The following is a 6,000-nucleotide window of genomic DNA, read 5'->3' as shown; positions in this document are numbered from 1 at the left end:
TGGAACTCTCTTGCTTTTTTGATGATCCAACGGATGTTGGCAATTCGATCTCTGATTCCTCTGCCTTTTCTAAAACCAGCTTGAACATCTGAAGTTCATGGTTCACCTATTGTTGAAGCCTGGCTTGGAGAATTTTGAGCATTACTTTACTAGTGTGTGAGATGAGTGCAATTGTGCGGTAGTTTGAGCATTCTTTGGCATTGCCTTTCTTTGGGATTGGAATGAAAACTGACCTTTTCCAGTGCTGTGGCCACTGCTGAGTTTTCCAAATTTGCTGGCATATTGAGTGCAGCACTTTCACGGCATCATCTTTCAGGATTTGAAATAGCTCAACTGGAATTCCATCACCTCCACTAGCTTTGTTTGTAGTGATGCTTTCTAAGGCCCACTTGACTTCCCATTCCAGGATGTCTGGCTCTAGGTGAGTGATCACACCATCGTGATTATCTGAGTCGTGAGAATTTTTTGGGTATATTTCTTCTGTGTATTCTTGCCACCTCTTCTTAATATCTTCTGCTTCTGTTAGATCCATACCATTTCTGTCCTTTATTGAGCCCATCTTTGCATGAAATGTTCCCTTGGTATTTCTAATTGTCTTGAAGAGATCTCTAGTCTTTCCTGTTCCATTGTTTTCCTCTCTTGCTTTGTGCTCACTGAGGAAGGCTTTCTTATCTCTCCTTGCTATTCTTCGGAACTCTGCTCTCTTAGTTACTTTCAAATATGCAATAGTTTTATTATCTATAGTCACCATACTTTGGTTCTTTATGACTTACTTATTTTTTAACTAGAATTCTGTGCTTTTGATCTCTTTCAACTCATTTTGCCTCGCCCTGCCTCTGGGGGTGGGGATTTTTTGCTGGTGTTTTTTAGATTCTATGTATAAGAAGTGAGACCATGGTCCTTATCTTTTTCTGTCTGACTTAGTTCACTTAGCGTAATGCTGTCAAGTTCCATGCAAGTAGTCACAAATGGTACAATATCCTTCTTTTTAGGGATGAATAATACTCCATTGAGTGTGTGTGTGTGTGTGTGTGTTTACAAAACACATCTTCTTTATCCATTCATCTGCCAGTGGACACTTAGGTTGTCTCAACATCTCGGCTATTGTAAATAGTGCTGCACTGAACATGGGGGTGTGTATGTCTTTTTGAGTTAGCAGTTTCATTTTCTTTGGATAAATACCTAGAAGTGGAATTGCTGGATTACTATTCTTCTTTTCACCGTCTGAAATAACCTTGTTGATCTAATGTTTACTTGTTTATTGTCTCTCTCCTTCTTCTAAAATATAAACTCAATGAGCTAAACCTTAATACATTATTCACTGCTGCATCTCCAACATTTAGAGGTGTGCCTAGAATTTAATAGCTGCTAAAAATATTACCTTGTATCAGTGGATGAATGAACTAACCAAAAAGAGGTTCCTCTTCCTTGCAGATCAGAATGTACCAGGTTATAAAATTCAGACACTGACTGGAGAGAGTGGGGAGGATGATGGCAGTTATGTCAGAATTCCCCGTGTTTGGTTCAACTCAATTCAGTCCTGCACATATTTCTTGAATTCCTATTATGGGCCAGTCAGTGAACTTCATAGTTAGGATTCAGCAAAGAAAAGTCAAAGTCCTACCCTCCTCTCACTTAGAGCCTGGCAAGGGAGATAGACACTTCATAGCAATTATAGAAGTAGTTGAATAGCTTTTACTTTGGACCAGGTAGAATTCTAAGCACTTTCATGAGTTACCTCATTTTATCCTCACCATAGCTCTTTATGTTAGGAGCAATGATGATACTCAAAGAAGAAAGCAGGTATTTTTATCTGTCTACTGACTTCTTAGCACCATGTACAATGCCTGGCATATATAGATGCTGGACAAATAGGATCAGTAATACATGCATGTTTTTAAAGGGGAGGCTGGTATTTGAGAGCCAGTAGCAGATGGATTTGACCCTGAGGCATTAAGAAACCTCTCTCTAATGTGATATTTAAAGACTTGATGAATGAATAGGAATTTGCTCTGCTTTGACTTGAGAGTAAAAACCTGGGCAAACTTAGCCTGACTGATCTTAAATAAGCTAATTTCCTCTCTTACCTAGCCCCACCCAGAATTTAATTTTCTTAGCAAAATCAAAGACCATGATAAAGCAACTTTCCCAAAGGAGGTTGTAAAAACATGCTAAAAGAGACTGATCAGGGTAGCTTTCCCATAGGAGTTGGGCTTCAGTGAGAGAAGGCGACAGAACTGGCACTAATGGGAATAGATTGCTTAGAGACCCCCAGCTCCACTGACCCCAAGGCAAAATTTCCAGTTGGGACTTTGCAGGACAAAGTTGCTTGTTGAGCTCCCATGAGTTCAGTTTAAAGAAAGCTTGGAACAGCCTGATCCATAGTACAGCACTCAACAGTCTCCCACTTTTTTTTTTTTTTTTTTTTTTCGGCCATTTGATGTCGGAACCTGGCATTTGGAAGTCATCTGGGGCATTTGTTGTCCCTGGGCCAGACTCCAGGCCCTTCTTGCATGGCACCTAAAATGGGTCACCTTTATCTTTCCCTCCTTCTAGGCTTCTCATTTCCCTTTCTCTCTGCTCATGGGCCCTCCCTTCAGGCACCTCTCCCACTGCCTTGGAGCCCCCCTTCACCATAGAAAGATTCCATCCTCTCCTGGCAGCTGTGCTCTGATCTGTGATGACATGAGGCACATCAGAGTCTAGTTGAACTTATGGAATAAATGACTGCTAACTCTTTATTTTCTGGGTTTCCAGTAAGATCATTTCCTTTTAATGGGAACCTTTCATAAATAATACCTAATGCAAATTATGGATCTCTTTATGGGCAAATACCATATTATCATCATTCCTCATACTAGGTTGCTGACCACACTTGGACAAAATATCAGAGATGGAAGCCAGTCTGTCCTTTGCCAGTGGACTAGACACTCAGAATGTAAAGATCAACATGGTAGGTTGACCAAAACTGCCTGGCACTGGGTGGCCTTGGATGACCCTGGATAAACCTGTGTGGCTCTAAGTGACTCTGGGTGGCACTGGGTGACCTTGAGTGATGTGAGGTGACCCTGGGAGATTCTGGATGAACTTGAGTGGCCTGGGTGATCCTGAATGACCTTGAAAAAAAGCATGGATCTTTAACGTTGACCTTTGGGGCTCCATAATCCCAAATAAACTTTTCAGAACCTCTACCTGCTGTCACCTCTATAATGCTGTATATGATAGTTTATTAGTTCTTTTTTCTGGAAAACATACTCCATTAGAGCAAGGATGATGTCTTATATCCTGTATCCCCATCACTCAGTCTGATGACTGATATAAAGTCGAGTAGAACTAATTGTTGGGCAAAAGTGATATGACAAATAATTTATGAGAATGATGTTTGAAAAACTTGAGCTGTTACCCTGACCCTTCAAGTCAAAGCATGAAATGAAATACCTTACTCCAGAGGTTCTCAAATTTTAAATAAGAATCACATGGACTGATAAATACTCCTTGCCTATCCTCAGAGAGTCTGAATCAATAGGCTTGAGAGCTACTGTGATCTTCACAAGATCATCAAGTGATTGTGATGCAGAAACACTGGGTCTCCTGGTTTGGCGGGGCATGGGGATCAGGGTCTGTTTGTCTTTGGATAAATTATTATATCCTCTCAGCCTGTTTTTTCTTCCATAAAATGGAGTTGTTCAGAGAATCAAAGGGAGAAAGACACAAAAGCACATTGAATAGTTCGAATAGTGCAGTACAAACCACCCACCTGGGAATCACCTTTCCGAGGAAACTTCAAATCTGGTTTTCCTGTTCCTTGTCCATTCTGCAGATGGGTATGTAGGGTCCCTAGGCCTGGCACTAAATCAGTCATTTTAAACTGGGACTGGAGAAGACATTTATAGCTGAGGTTATGAGGTACTGACTGGTTGCGAGTGCCTTGTGTCCAGTTAATGTTCATTCTTTATTTAGTTCTTTAAGGATAATTATGGGCAGCACCGTCAGTGAGTATTTTTTCACCCAGGAAGTACTTATTGAAGGTCTACCAGTGACTCCGAAGGTATTTACTAAATGCCTACTGTGTATATCTAAGACTGAAATATGCAAAGTTGAAGCATGTCTCTTCATGCATTCCATAATCTTTTTTTTTTTTTTCATAATCTCTTTGCTTAAATAATATATTCCAGTTTTATGATGGACTCAAATTCACTTCATTTGTGGAGGGAACTCCACAAAAATTATAAAATATCCTTCAGAAGCTTTCTCCCATATATGTGGATTCATTCACTCATTCATTAGCTTATTCATTCAACTAATACTGATTGAGTACCTACTTCATTCAGACAATGGGTGAGGCAGTAAGAGTACAAAGATGAATTAGACATTGATATCTCCCCTGAGAAATTTACAGTTTCATTGTTTAGATAAGACAGGTAAGTAAATGCCATAAGATACTGTGATTAAGGGCTGATATTACTGTTATAGACAATAGCAATTACACTTATGAAGCACTTACAAAATTCTAGGCACTGTGTTTAACCCTTCTATAAGCCTTCCTACTTAGCCCTCATGCTATCCTGTAACATTCTATTATTATTCTATTACTATCCTTATTAGCTTTGTAATGAGACTTGCTATTGTTGTTTAGTTGCTCAGTCGTGTCTGACTCCTTGTGACTCCATGGACTACGGTACACCAGGCTTCCCTGTCCCTCACTATCTCCCACAGTTTGCTCAAACTCATGTCCATTGAGTCAATGATGCCATCCAACCATCTCATCCTGTGTCACCCCCTTCTCCTCCTGCCCTTAATCTTTCCCAGCATCAGGGTCCATTCCAGTGAGTCAGCTCTTCGCATCAGGTGGCCAAAGTACTGGAGCTTCAGCTTCAGCATCAGTCCTTCCAATGAATATTCAGGGTTAATTTCCATCAGGATTGACTGGTTGGATCTCCTTGCCATCTAAGAGACTCTCAAGAGTCTTAGAGACGTTAAGTATGTTGCCCAGGATCACACAGTAAGTCAATATAAAAGACTGGCTTAAGCCCAAGTGGTGTAATGGCAGCACACTCTCTTAACCACACCCACTCTTTCATTACTCTGACAGTGTTTGTGGCCGTAGGAGCTCAGAGAAAGCTGACGAGAGCAGTAAGAACAGCCTTGGCAGTGACAGTTTGGCAAGTGTCTATAATAAACAGGGTGCATCACATGCTTATCATCTCCTTTCATTCAAGAAAGTGGGAGGAAAACCTTGTTGTTCCCATTTTATGGATGCAGAAACTGAGGCTAACAAGTGTTAAAGCTGTGTTTATATCTTCCCAGCCAATAAGTGCATGCACTGGGATTCAAACTCAGGTCAGGTTGGTCCCAAAGCCTCCTTCCATTTGACTCATTACTGATCAGGGATTAGATGTTCTGTATCTATCAGGAAGATGCCTCCGGATTTGCTCATCTGTTGTGGGTTTGAGATTATCTACACAACTAATCCATACCATTTAGGCATTGTCTAAACAGCACCTTATTTGGGATGGCCCAACCTTGCCAGGTCTCTAGGTCTAAGGAAGTGATCGATAACATGATTATCAAAGGGTTAATGTTCCATCCTCAGCAGTAGTTTGTCATCATGCTGCAGTGGTCCAGAAACCAGGGCGAGAGCATGTTGGTGGAAGAGCGAACTTACATCCTGGCCTGCACTGGCTCTATAATTACTTACAGCTCTAAGTCTTTGCTCTTGTGGGCAGACCAGCACATTTCTCCAATGCTAAATTAAATATTTTCATACAGAGGAGAGCCCATAAAGGCTCAAAAATTATCCTATCAGATTTCAAGGCAAACTTTTATATTAAATCTTATTTTTAAAATTTTCACTCAGTGGAATACTGGTTTTCCTTTATGGGCCATTTAAATCATTTCCTGTGCCTCTGAATACAGCACAGAAAATATTCCCCTGTTTCTCTTAATCATACTCAATAGTGTATTTGACCGAACTTATAAATCCCAATGATGATGTCTTGT

Source organism: Bos mutus, chromosome 7 (genome assembly GCF_027580195.1).
Source record: "Bos mutus isolate GX-2022 chromosome 7, NWIPB_WYAK_1.1, whole genome shotgun sequence".
Lineage (NCBI taxonomy): Eukaryota > Metazoa > Chordata > Mammalia > Artiodactyla > Bovidae > Bos > Bos mutus.
This window is presented reverse-complemented; position numbering follows the sequence as displayed.